This window comes from Pongo abelii, chromosome 5, assembly GCF_028885655.2.
Source record: "Pongo abelii isolate AG06213 chromosome 5, NHGRI_mPonAbe1-v2.0_pri, whole genome shotgun sequence".
NCBI lineage: Eukaryota > Metazoa > Chordata > Mammalia > Primates > Hominidae > Pongo > Pongo abelii.
Window position 1 is genome coordinate 32,794,874 of NC_071990.2, and position 15,138 is coordinate 32,810,011.

Consider the following 15,138-nt stretch of genomic DNA (forward strand, 5'->3'; position numbering starts at 1 on the left):
AATAAGCTGCTATGGATTATTTGGATCAGGCCTTACAGAAATAGGAAAAGTGCAAGGTCCTAAGGGCTCTCCAGCTATGGCAGCAGAGTGTAAAATTCTCTGTATTGGGGTCTCTATTTCTGCTGCTGAAGGAGGCGGTACAGATGTTTCTGCTGTTGGAGGAGGCGGTATAGGCCAATTTTTATCCTCCTTCTCCTGTTTTTTTATTTTCAGTTGGAGCTGTGGGTGGGACAACAGGTTCTTTCAGATTTTTAGACTCAGAATATCACTCCTGCTGTCCAGTAAGATAAGAAGGAGATAATGGCAGAAGGACAGTATGGACTAAACTCCAAGTGGAGAAAACGGAAAGATCAACTTTGTGACTTTTTTGATGAGCCCGTTTTAATCCTTCTGCTCTGTCCCAATTTTCCATATCAAGAGTGCCTGTCTGTGAGAACCATGGGTTATGCATAATAACCTCCTGCAGCATCTTAGTTAATGTCTGAGATCTAACCTGAGCACCAGATTATTTCAACAAAACTTTAAGCAACTGCACATAATGTTTTTCTTCAATAGACAAATTCTGCCCCACGTTACCCTAATTCAGAAAACTTCCCATTCCCGATACTTCTTTAGAGCACTGACCTTATATTGCTCCCAGTACCTCTTTAGGGCACTGACCTTATATCAGCTGCCAGCAGACTCATCCTGGGGTCCCCATTCGTCTTGTCAATTTCAGTTCCTCTGTTCCAGCAACCTTCTTTGTTCACATTCTCATGTCCCTGTGTTTAGAAACCACTATGGCATCGCCCTGTTGCTGTTTGAACATCACTATTGCATGGACCCTGTTGGACTGAACAAAGGAGGACGAACGCGGGAATAAAGACAAAAGAGCATATTTGGAAGAAGGGGTCAGGGGCACCTTGCTCTTTGTGAACAAGGGCCCTGAGCTTTGAGCTTCCTTGGTATTTATTGAAAAGAGATAGCAAGAAGTGGGTGGTTGTCGGTCTGCTGCTTGCTCCAGAGCAGCCTTGCAAGACTGCATTCCTCGAACAATAGGCTCTAGATGTCACAGTAGATAACCTCAAGGAGCCTGGCTCCAGCGAGTGATTGCCCTCAGCAAACCTTCTGGTGGCCAGCACAGAGGAGAGTTTGCCCCTATTCTGTATTCATGATAAACAGTTTGCTGTTTGATCATATTGCCTCAGTGGAAATGCTGAGTTGGTCATGATTCTCCAGACGCCAGCTCTCTACATTAAATGGACTCAACAAGAAAGTGGTTGAATTTATGCAACTGTCTAGTTATTTATAATGAAACAAGCAAAAATTAACCACAAAGAAGTGAATTGGGTGGTGATTGTATAAAAGATGTGAGTCTAGGCCAGGCATGGTGGCTCACACCTGTAATCCCAGAACTTTGGGAGGCCGAGGTGGGTGGATCACGAGGTCAGAAGATAGAGACCATCCTGGCTAACATGGTGAAACCCCGTCTCTACTAAAAAAAAAACAAAAAATTAGCCAAGCGCGGTGTTGGGCACCTGTGTCCCAGCTACTCGGGAGGCTGAGGCAGGAGAATAGTATGAACCTGGGAGGCGGAGCTTGCAGTGAGCCGAGATCGCGCCACTGCACTCCAGCCTGGGTGACACAGCGAGACTCCGTCTCAAAAAAACAAAACAAAACAAAACAAAACAAAACAAAACAAAACAAAAAGATGTGAGTCTAGACTTTTCAGAAAGAGCACAGTGTGAACCAGTCCTCTCAGCCTCAGCACTATTGACATTTTGACCAGGTAATTCTTTGTTGGTGATGGAGGCTGTTGTGTACATTGCAGGTTCTCTAGAAGTGTCCCTGGCTTCTACTCATTGAATATCAGAAGAAATCCCTGTTGTGACAACCAAAAATTTCTCCAAACATTGCCACATGTTCCCCAAGGGTGATGGGAGGGAAGGGAGGAGTGGTGAACTATCCCTGGGTAAGAACCATGGGTGTGAACCATCTGAAAAAATCTGTGTTGAACAAGCCACTATTAGTTATGGAGCAGCTGAGAATTACTTTGAAAAATATCTGTTGAAAATCTTGGTCCTACATAAAATGAAAGTGTTGTAGAATTCTGGTCCCAGTACACTGCTATGTTTCCAGAAAATGAACTTGTGGAGAACCAAGATTTACTGATTTCCCTGCCTTTATAATCAGTCATCAAATCATATCATTTATCTGTCATAGCATCTTCTTTCTTACTTTCTGTGCCACTGGTCCACGAATTATCTGTAGTAATGAATCACAGCCACAGCCATTTTATTCCCATTTAATGCCCCAACTAACTCATTTCTCTCAGTCTCCCACTCCCAACAATACTAACAGGCATCAAATTTCCAGCCTTGGCCAGAGGCAGAGCTCTTGGTTTTGTAGTCAAGTCCCCTCAGAAAGGAAGAAACCAAAAAAATGATATTCTCATTCAGTTTACAAAAAATGAGCAGGTCCCCAGACTTTGAGTACGACCTTCGCAAAGCTTCCTTTGCCCTTTAGAAATGATGCAGTGGATCAAAAATGTATGTCTTTTTATTCTTAAATTATCTAAGCACTTTCTTTACAGAGAGAAAGTTAAAAAATAAAAATGTGTGAAGTTGCTGTCACTGTGGTTTGCGTGACTAGCACTGTAATCCATGCTCATGTGTCCCAGTTAGGGTTGAAAGGTTTAGCAAACAAAACGAGAGGATGCTCACTAAAATTTGGATTTCCAATAAATTACGGTGTGTATCTGAAATTCAGATTTAACTAAGAACCTGTATTTTATTTGGCAACCTCAGGCCAACTTGCTAGGCAAACCTCAGAAGAAGGAGTGATTTAATACTTCCTTGTGTTCTTCAACACATGCCCAGGATTGACATATGGAACTTTTAAAATGATAAATGCAAAATGAATGAAAGTTTCTCCTATACATTGGAACTAGCAGCCCTTGCATCTCTGCTCCCACTTCAAGAAACAACCTGGTACATATGAATATCAGGAATTCTGTCAATAATTCAGACACAATCTGGTCACTAATCACTAACGATGGACAGACTCTCAATCTCTAGAATCAGAAAATCTGAATGGAAACATGATCTCTTCTGCTTGGGTCAATTTTTACTAACCATAAGCCTTTTTGTAATCTATCAAATGCATTTAATAATAGCATCATCTTCACACGATTATTTTTAAGTATAAAATTAAATAATGACTTCTTAGCACTGACCACATAATAAACACTCAAAAATATTTTCATTTTAATTTTTTATGATCCCTTTAACTGCAGCTCACATTATTTTTCCTATTCCTTGATTCTAAAGCAATTAGTATCTTCATCATGATTTTGCTATTGTCTTCTGTTCTATTAGTTTCATAAAGAATTTTCATTCTGAAAACATAGGGCAGAAACACTAGCTTATGTCTAATAATGCAGTATACCTAAACAAACCTCACACAAAAGGCATCTGCTGACATAGGAGAAAGGAACTTTCTACATGCTCAGATTTAAACTGCAATCTGATTTCTAGCACTACATTTGGGATACTGGGTTTTACTTATATCCTCTCAATTTTAGATTCCAGAGATGTATATGTTTTTAAACACCACAAATACAACAGGATCATTATTGAAATTGCATACTGAAAATCACGGCCTGGTACACAGTCACTGCAAAATGTTATGTGGCATGTACTGATGAAGACCAGATTCATTTTACTCATCACTCCATTCTCATGACTTAGAGTAGTAGCTGGCATATTCTAAGTCACTAATAAACATGGGCTGTGTGAAATATTGGCTGTGTGACGTTTTGCATGAACATTCACCACTGCACACAGGGACCCTCTCGTATTTCCTTGCCAGTAATGACTGAGCATCTCTGGTTCACAGGTCCTCCTGCTTCTCTTCAGCCTCTTTAGCCTTTTCCTTTAGATTCAGCTGGCTTCCTGAACCCAGAGCACAGTCCTTCCCTGAAGCTCTCTACTCAGAACAATCAACCTTAACCTCATCCTCACTTCTTCTACTTGCTCTTCAAATGGTCCAATCCATTTACCATCCTGGATACTCCATCGACTGCAAATATCAACCCCAGCAAACCCAGCACTTGCTTCTCTCTCACATCCTCACTTCACACACTTAGTGATACTCATTGGCTTCTCCCTTCTTCTTGAAAAAAAATCTATTTTCCTTGACTTACAGGCATTGTGTTCTCTTGGTTTTTCTCCAACATCCCTGGGGCTCCCTCTCAGTCCCCTTTGCTTGCCTGTGCCGCCTTCTTTTTTTCTACACACAAACTATTACCCTATGTAACCTCTTCCACTCCCTGGAATTTAACAGAGTACATGTATTGATGCTGTCAACATAAACACCTCCAGCCCTGAACTCACCGTGAGTCTCTTAAATTCCCTTGACCTTCTGATTGTTCCACATAAATGTCAATAAATCATTTCCAGCCACCCACTTCAAATAATTTCCTCCCACAATTTTCCCTATCTCAATAAACAACACCACCATCCACTTATTTGTCAAGACAAAATCCTTAGGAATAAGCTTGATTGTTCTATCTCCTTTACAGTAATCCATTAACAAGCTGAGCAAAATACATGTCGAGTCTGTGCACTTCATCTTTTTCACTGTCTTTATCACTAGTGCACACCAGGAAGCCACGAGCTGTTTTCCCTGAAGATTCCCTACTGTGTTCCTAAATCGGCTTCCTGACCACTTGTGAATCCCAGCAATCCAATCCCCCACAGAGTAGCTAGAATCAGTTTTAAAAAGTGAATATAAATTGACTCTCCTTGTAACCATCCAGTAGCTTCCCATATCTGTTTAAATAAAATTAAAATGTCTTACTATGTACATCAGGGCCTAATATGATGAGGCTCCTGACTTCCTGTCTGCATCCTACCTCATCTTCTGCCTCTCCATTTCCTTGCTTCCTATACATCAGTCCTTGTAGCCTTCTTTCTGTCCCTGCACATAATTTCCCCCACCAGGGTTTTCCCTCCATTGTGTCTCTCTGGAACATTCAACCCTTAGATCTTCACATGGCTGTGTACTTATTTTGTTGTCTCAGCTGAATGTCACTTTCTCAGGTAGAGCTGCCTAAGCATATGAACCAAAGTTGGGTGGATCCAATTCTCTCTTTCCGTAAACCTGATGTCTTTTCTTCAGTGCATGATGACTCTCTGACATTTTCTTCTTTGTTAAATGATTATTGGGTTATTGTCTATCTCCTCCATGATGGTATAACTTCCATGAGTAGGGAGCAACCCACTCTATCTTACTCAAATAGAATTATTTGAACCTGGAAGGGAGCCCAGTACACAGTAGCTGCTGATCAAAATAAGTGTGGTTTATATGAATAAACCAGCATTCTGGGAACTGATCACTGTGTGGATCCTGGAAAGCAAGAAGGGGCTTAAGCTCCAGCATGCTTTCATTTTGATGTCACACTAGACCCCTTCTCTTCCTGTGAGAAATGCAGGCAAACTTCTTCCTTCTCCTCCTTCTGGTTGGAAGAATAATTCACAGATAAGGAAACAGTAATTTTTTTCTTTTTTTCTTTTTTCTTTTTTTTTCTTTTTTGGACAGAGTCTAGCTCTGTCGCCAGGCTGGAATACAGTGGCATGACCTGGGCTCACTGCAACCTCTGCCTCCCAGGTTCAAGTGATTCTCCTGCCTCAGCCTCCTGAATAGCTGGGATTACGGGCACATGCTGCCACACCCAGCTAATTTTTTAATTTTTAGTAAAGACGGGTTTCACCATGTTGGCCAGGATGGTCTCGATCTCCTGGCCTCGTGATCTGCCCACCTCAGCCTCCCAAAGTGCTGGGATTACAGGCGTGAGCCACTGCGCCCAGCCAAGGAAACAGTAATTTTAAGAAAAAAAGATTTTTTTTTATTAAGATTCATCTCTTTTTGTCTGGGCATGGTGGCTCATATCTGTAATCCTAGCATGTTGGGAGGCAGAATGATCACTTGAGCCCAGGAGTTTAAGACCAGCCTGGACAATATATCAAAATGCAGTCTCTACCAAAATTACAATAATTAGGTGGGTGAGGTTGCCTGTCTGTAGTCCCAGCTACTCTGGAGGCTGAGGAGGGAGGATCATTTGAGCTTTGGTGGCAGAGGTTGCAGTGAGCCTCTATCGCACCACTGCACTACAGCCTGTGTGACAGAGCCAGGCCCTGTCTCAAAAAAAGAAGAAATTATCTCTTGTGATGAACCTCATAGTGCTCTTGGTCTGTACAAGCTTTAAGGATTTCAGGAAATAATGACAACATAGCTGGGGAAAAACAGAGAGAAACTGGAGGAAGAGGTAAGCAGACATGGCTAATTAAGAAAAGCCAAGGGCATGATGGGTGAACCTATGAAATTTAGGACAAGACCCCAGTAAGACAATGAGTTCCCAGGACTTGCTCATTTACTTTCAGCCCGATGAGATATGAACAGTGTCCACATTGTCTCGGTAACTCCACTCAGAGTATATAGTTGGAACCTTAGCAAATTTCTGATATTTGACTATTTTTGACTTACAAAAATAGAATTTCATATCATTTATCCTACATTCATTGAATCTCTTCTTGTGGAGTCTAGTTAGAGCATGTAGGAGAAGCTAGTATAGAAAGTTTAAAAGAGATTCATAATAAACCCTAACCTGGGCCAGGTAATCAGAGGACGCCTTAAGTTCTTTAGGCAGCAAAGAAAACCCCATAGATATTCTTTGTCTGTACGGTGATGCCAAGTACTAAAGATCTCAGCTTCAGTTCCAGGGATTTTCCCCATAAGAAAGAAAGAGCACTAAGCATAACTTCTATCAGAGAACCTACATATGCTACAGGGATACAGGCTTTATAAAGATTGGACTTCAGAAAGAAAAGAAAGGAGATAATGGAGAGGCCACTGGGTCCATCCTCACATATGAGGAAGAGGGGCCAATACCACAGGTCCTGTGGAGGACATAACACTGGATCATCTAGGAGAGACCCTTTGAATTCCCTTGACTCCCACAACATTTTCAGAAAAAGCCTCCTTTTGTCTGACATAGGTCAACATAATAAAGGGAAGTGCTGTATGGGGAATTTATTTTAGCATCCTTATTTCCAAATCCTCTGAAGACCCTGAGGACATGTGATGCAAAAGTTTTATTGGTGGAGATTTGAGAGGAAATGACCTTATGGAGGCCCCTTACACGAATCTCATGGAGAGGGCAAGTAGCCAAGCTCCTTTTGTGGAGGAAGTAATTTGGGATCCATATAATAAAGATGTGCAATCCCTGTTGAAAACGTCACAAATTCTTAAGGGACATGGCCTGGGCACAGTGACAAATTTAACTTCCCACTTTATCAACCTTATAGTAACTCAGCATCCACAATGTGCACTTACATTGGGTGTCCCCAGCCAAAGCCAGTGGGGAGCTCAGCACCATCAGTGTCACTGTCAGCGCTGCCATGCAGGAGCCTCCAGGGGGCCTGACACACACCATGCTGGAGAACAGCACAGGACCAGGTGCCAGGGTAGCAGGCAAGTCTCACATTCACGGAGAACTATGACCTCCCTCTACTCACATCCCAAACATAAGGAGGAAGTTACTAATTTCTTTGCTCCTGGATTGGGTAATCTCGTGTTGGAGAACCAATCAGCATCTGAGTTCAATAGCATCATCAGTTGCTGCTCAGAGATGCAGTATGAAGGACCTCTTCTAAAACAATTTCCTTCTTTAAATGATTGTTTTAATTTAGCACTTGGAAGGTTTGATCCAGTTGCACGTAAAACACTTTAACTGGGTCCTTATTGTGAGCCAGCTCTGTGCTGGTCAGTGATGTGTTCACAAGTTTGAGCCTTGTAAGAGCATTCATTTCCCACTTGACAACAGAAGTATTTGCAGCAGTGACTGTGTTTAGGAGTAAATGAGATGGAGGGGACATGGTTGAAAATCAGGACACCTTTAATCTGGTCTTTATTGCACCATATCTTAATGTCGTAGATTTGGGGAAATTACTTCATGTCTCACAGTTGATATGAAGGCACTGCCATCTTTCAGGTCTTTCAATACTGGGAAATGCTGTGATTCTGTGGATGCCTCAAGTAGCAACATCCCCTGGGTATCTGATGATATGACAGAATGACAGCTGTTGACTGGAGAGTGTATTCTGTACCTATTTCCAGGTAAGGACGTCTTTAATAAGTTAAAGGAAATGGAAAGTTTGTTAATAATTTAATCTGAGTAAAAAAGGTTTTTTTTCAAGCGTGTGTCCTGATGCTGCCCCCAGGTTTAGTGGCACCTCCAGAATACACATGGGAAGGGGCTTGCAGGGGCCACCTATGTGCAATGGAGGGTCTGAAGGTGCCTTTGTATAGCACTTACCCAAAAAATGTGATAAGGTCAACTATGCAATCCAAGTATTCAGGGGTCTGAGAGATTGATCAAGGACTCAAAGTCAGCTGTTGACAGAACAACTCTGTTTCAAAATAATTAATATTTTATGTGAAGAGTGTTCAATCCCTCATTCCTGGTTCCCATTAGGATTTCCTCATTTGATTGAGGTTATGGACCTTTACTATTATGCTTCTTTTGTTTTATCATAAGGGAAGATATAAGAAGACTGTGCTAACTCATACGTTACAGAATGTTTAGGAAAGAGAACCCTAGAGAAAAACTATGAATTACATCATTTGATATAATCATGTAATTTTAAACATATAATTCTACATTTAGACAATTATTATACTTTATATTAATATAAATGTGACATCTAAGATTCAGAATGGACTTCAGAGTACAACTATACATATAAAGCTCTGCATTAATTCACACTGTACCACAGTTGTGAGAGGCACTTCTTCCTTACGTGCCTTAGTGTTTCCAGGAGCAGGATTCTCACCATGCTGCAATAAAAATGCGCATTTTACTTTGTACTCAGAATTGTACTAAAAGCTTTCTATACCTCATATTTTTATTAAATTCTCACATCAGCTCAGTAAAATAAACACCCTTTTCATGCTTACAGGTAGAGAGACTAAAACGATGGCGATAACACAACTTTTGCAAAGATACACTAGTAAATGGTACACTATAGATTGAACCAAATTATATACCCCTCAAGCTCAGTCACTAGATCATACTCCTTCAGAAAGAAGGAGAAAAGAAAAAGAAACACAAAAAAAGAAACAAATTATGAAAAGAAGAAACTAATTGTGATGATAGTAATATGGGAAAATCAGCTAAGGTTCACCTTAGTATTTCAGGATAAAAGGGTGGTGATGCTGGCAGTGGCGAGCTGTCCAGAGCGGCCGGCTGCAGTGAGAAGTTGCAAGTGGTGGAGGCAGGAGCCACTGAGGGAGCAGTGGCCGTGGTGGGACCCTTGTGCCCCATGTCCCCTGTGCCTCGCGTCACTGAGGCAGCGGACTGCACTGCCCCAACCCTTGAGCAGCCGGCGGGACCGCCACCAGGCCCAGAGCCTTCACCACTCCTGCGTTGCTGCTCTCACCCTGCAGTTGTGGGGAGGGCATGGAGCTGGGGCCACTCTTCAGTGGCCTGGGGTGGGATGTGGGAGTGGCCTCACTTTGAGGACCCGGCCAACGGCAAGGCCACTGTCCCACTCTGCCGAGGCTGCCCAGTTCCTGCCCCTCAGTAAGAGGCTCTGCCTGAGGCCGCCCAGGCTTTTGTCCCCGCGGGTGGTGACCGAGCCTGATGCTCCTGACAGCCAGGCCCGGGCTGTGAACTGTTCCCCAAGGTGCCTCCGCCGCCCCATCCAGGCGAGAGGGAGCCCCAGGCACCCTGAGTGCTAGGAGAATAACTTGCAGAGACATCACCCTTGCCTCACATGCTGGCCTGGGCCCAGCGTGGGGAGCTGCCCACCCCAGGCTGCCAGAAGGTGTGACAGGGGATACCTGCAGGCTCCATGGAATGGGTTGGAAGCTTCGCCCTCCCGGCCCTCCCCGCAGGCAGCAGGATCCAGGCCTCTCTACACTCCACGCCCTCGAGGCTGAATAGGCCCCCGTGTCCATGCAGGCTTGGGGGTGTCTGCTCCCACTTTCTGGCCTCTCCCTTGGTCTCACCCGGGTCCCGGGTGCCCATTCTGATCTCAGAGTAGAGCTGGGGCAAAGCCCCAGTGCTGTCACAGACTGGCTGGGTGTGCGCACGCTCAGGGCAGTGTTGACACAGCAGCCTTTTGCCACCTCAGTCACACGGAAGCCAAGGGAAGATGGGCATGTAATATTCGCAGTAAGGTTCTCATAGGGAGCGTGTCGAAGAGTCATTATTTTTCACTCTGACATTTGTCTTTTTACACACTTTACATGTAATGCAATTATTAATATGTGAGCTCTTATGACTGCCATCTGCTTTTTGTTTTCTTTTTTGTTTCCTTTGTTTTTTTCTTGTCTGGTTTCTTTTCCTATTTTCCAATGTGTTCCTTAAGCAATTTTTAGAATTCCATTTTTAAATCAATCATTTTTTGGTGTATCTCATTGTATAGTTTTTGTGATTTATCTGTCTATTAACATAACTTATCATAGTCTACTGGTGCTGACATTTTACCAGTTTGACTAAAGTGTAGAAACTTTACCTCCTTTATATCCCTTTCCACTTCTGCATGTGTAATATGTATTTTTTATTTTCTCTACTTGCATCAATGTTGTAATTTTTGCCTCAACCATCAAATTAATTTACAAAACTGAAGAAGTCTGTTGTATCTAACCATATTTTTACTAATCTATTGTTTACTTTTTTCCCGATTGTCCAAGATTTCTTCCATTATCATTTCTATTCCAGTTCAAGCACTTCCTTTAGCCCTTGTTTTAACATAAGTCTGCTAGCATGAAATTCTCTTGATTTTCCTTCCTCTAAGTATGTCATGGCCAGGCGCGGTGGCTCACGCCTGTAATCCCAGCAGTTTGGAAGGCCAAGGCAGGCAGATCCCATGAGCTCAGGAATTCGAGACCAGCCTGGGCAACATGGCAAAACCCTGTCTCTGCCAAAAATACAAAAAATTAACCAGGCGTGGTGGTGTGTGTCTGTAATCCCAGTTACTCAGGAGGCTGAGGTGTGAGGATCACATGAGCCTGGGAGGCAGAGGCTACAGTGAGCCGTGGTCATGCCACTGCCCTCCAGCCTGGGTTTTTTTTAGATGCAACAAAACTGCATCTAAAAAACAAACAAAAACAAACAAACAAAAACAAAAAAAGGAAAAGAAAAAAGAAAAAAGAGTGTCATGATAGAAGATCTTATAATAATGTTTTTACTGGATATACATTCTAGGTTAACATTCCTTTCAGCCATTAAAATATCTTGTGCCACTTCTGTCTGGTCTGCATGATTTCTAATGAGCAATCCACTGTCATTTAATTTATTTTCTCCTGTGCATGAGATGTCGTTTCTCTCTTGTTGCTTTCGAGATGTTTTTTGGCATAAATTTCTTTGGATTTATTTTCGTTTGGGTTTGCACATATTCTTGAATTTTTACATTTAAGTCTTTGTCAAAATTTGGAAAATAGTCAATCTTCCTTCAAACACTCTTTGTGCATCACTCATTTGTCATCTCCCTCTAAGTCTCCAGTGACACAAATTTCATACCTTTTGTTATAGTCTTACGGATTTATCAGCATGAAATAATACTAAATATAATGAGCAACTTCACAAAAATAAATGTGCATGTAATAAATAAATTATTCAAAATGTACAATGTACTGTGCATGTAATGAATAAACTATTCAAAATGTACAATGTACTGAAGCTGACAAATAACATAAAATAGGAAGAGTTCCATAGCTCATAGAGAAAGTATGTCCATTCTATAATGCTTTCCCTAGACAAAACCCCAGGTTCATCTAGCTTCACTAACTATTTAAAAATATTTAAGGAACAAACACTAACTTTATACAAACTTCAAACATATTTGAAAAAAAGAAAAGCACTTGCAGTTACATTTGATAAGACCTGTGTAAACTTTACTTCAAGACCTGAAGGGAACTCTACAACAAATAGGAATTAAGAGACCAATAACTCTTATGAGCCAAGTTCTTAAGAAAATATTAGCCAAGTGAATTCAGTGATATAAAGGATGGCTACTACATCATGACCAAGTGGAGTTTATTCCTGAAATGCAAGGTTATGTAAGCATTTGAGAATCAATTAGTGTGATTCACTACATTAACTGAAGGAAGGAAAATATACATGCAACCACCTTGATAGTTATGAAGTATGGTTTGATGGAATTCAGCACTTGGCCTTAATTTTTAAAAAATCTGTCTTCAAACTTGTTTTAAAAAGATATTTCTCAATCTGAGAAATGATAGCTACCCGATTGCACACACTGGCCTCAGCAGTGAAATATTTAAAACTGTCTCCTTCATATGTGGAGTACTAGAGGAGTTAGGCAATGATAATGGCAAGAAAAATATATCAAAGAGATAATAATTGCATCCAGGTAAAATGATCATTATTAACTCTTGACATAATCAGGTACTTAGAAAATAAAAACAATAGACAAGCTCATAGATTTAATAAGTAAATTTAAGTAATGTTGCTGATTCCAAAGTCAGTACACGTTAAACCAATTATGTTATTGATATAGTTTGGATGCTCGTCCCCTCCTGATCTCATGTTAAAATGTAACCTCCATTGTTGGAGGTGAGGCCTGGTGAGAGGTATTTTGGTCGGGTGGCAGATCCTTCATCAATGGCTTGGTGCCATCCTAGCTGTAATGAGTGATTTGTGACTCAGTTCACACGAGATCTGGTTGTTTAAAGAAGTGCGACTCTTCCCCACTTTCTCTGTGCTCCTGCTCTCACCATGTGATACCCGGGCTCCCCTTTCCTTCCCCCATGATTGTTAGCTTCCTGAGGCCCTCACCAGAAGCAATTGTCAGCACCACACCTCCTGTACAGCCTGTAGAACCCTGAGCCAGCGAAGTCTGTTTTCTTTATGAATTACCCAGCCTCAGGTATTTCTTTCTGGCAATGTAAGAATGGACTAACACAATTATGCTCTATCATAAATAGAAAACAAAACCAAGAAGATAATGTTATTGATTTCCTCACATCTTTGCTTTTTTCTTCTAATTTTTCCAACTCAAATTTGCTTTTTTAAATTATTAAGTTAAAAGTTTACACCTTTGATTTTTGTATATTTATCCTTTTATAATACAGGCATTTAAAACTAAATATTTTTCTCTAAGGATTACCTTGGTTTCATCTCAAAAACTTTAAAAATTCAAGTTAGTATTATTTTATTTAAAATTATTTTCTAATTTCCTTCTGATTTCCTCTTTGACAAGCCACAGATTATTTAGAAATGTATTATTTTACTTCCAAAAATTTGGGCAGTTTTCTCAATCTTACTAATTTGTAATTTGATAAGATTGCATTCAGAGAATATACTCTGTATGAATTTATTCTTATGAAAGTAATTGAGACTAGTTTTATAGTCATAGTATTTGTTCCATTTCATAATCTTTGTGCAATGTAAAAAAGTAAATATTCTGTAGTTATCAGATGTTGTCAATTTATATGTCAATTTTAAGTGCCAACTAAGTCAAGATGGTTGAAAGTATCGTTCCTATCTTGATTTCCTTCCTGATCTTTGTCTGCACAAAGCTACAGAGATGTCTGTTGTCTTCTGTCCACCTCCCTAGTTCCCACAGCACCAGCATTAAGTCAGAAAAAGTTCTGGATGAGAATCAGCTGACAGAGTAAAGTAGATATATATTATTCAGGGGGCCTCTGTAGATTGTAATGCATCACACAAGCCCATGAGGCCATTTACAACTCAGCAGGTTTGTCCTTACTCCCTCACAGTCTCCCTTTCTCAGCCAGGCTCAATGTTCCACCCATGTTAAGATTCAGTAGATGGACCAAAGAATAAGAGAGGACACTTGTCCCTGCTCATCTAAGTGGAATTTGTTCATCACTGGAATTTGGAATTTTTATACTTTTTGATCCACGGCTGGTTAAAATTTTAAAGATAAGCTTATTTTCCAGTTTGTCCATTTATTTTAGTCTATATATCTTTTTGCTCTTATAGTAACAGTGACAATTCTTGTAATTTTCCACCTCCTACCTGACATTATGGTTTATGATTTTTTTCCAATCCATGTTGATAGTCCTACATAATTTACTTAAAGCCTTGAATATTATTCTTTTCTATGGCTATTCCACAGTTTACCTTTCTTCTATCTAAATGTAGAGAATGTTTCTTTTCTCCCCTGCTACATTTTTTATATGTCATGATGGACATATGAGGAAGAATTTCCCGAGAGACTGTAACAACCTAGAGTGGAAATACTGTATTATCCCAACTACTCACAGGGTTACACCAATATATGCTCACAGTGCCCCACACAGCACCAAATGTCATCTTGCAGTGTGCTGTCACTTCACATGCTGCATAGTTTTCAGGATGTACAAAATTTTTGTAATCAAGACAAATTAATCAATCTTTCTTTTTGAATCTGGAAATGTTTTTGTTATTCCAAACCGTGGCTCAACAACGACCAATTTTATGTCTCTTTGGGCTCATGTAGGATTGTTCTTTAAGGCAGATGTTTAGAATGGGATTTTTGTTGTTTTCATCAGCATGTAACAATTGTATTTTGAGTTTTAATAGATACTGCTACACTGCCATAACTCAAAATCCTAATAATATGAGTCTATTCCCTTAGAATCTTCTAAATTCTTGATTTTAAAACAAACCATTGTACTTGTCAATTTTGGAGTGGGAGAAATAGTTTATTACATTGCTGTTAGAATTTGGATTTTTCTGTTCATTGGTGAGTTTGAGCAAATATTTATATTTATGAGCTATTAGAATATTCTCTTCTATAGTGAGTCTATATCCTTTGCTCAATTATCTATGGCATTTCCATGAATTTATTTATTAGTTAACAATTTTTCATAAGAAAGTTAGCCCATTGTCTGCCTTACGTGATCAAAATTTTTCCTGAGCGTCATATACTACTTTTAATTTTGTTATTGTCTTCATGCAAAGAAATCATAATTTTCTTCAAATATTTTTTCATTTGTGTCTTCTGGATTTTATCTTGCTTACGAAGTCTTATTTTTAAAAAAGAATTATTTTAACAGGTTTACTAAAGCATAATTTACATACTACAAAATTCACTCATTGTATATGTAAAATTGAATGATTTG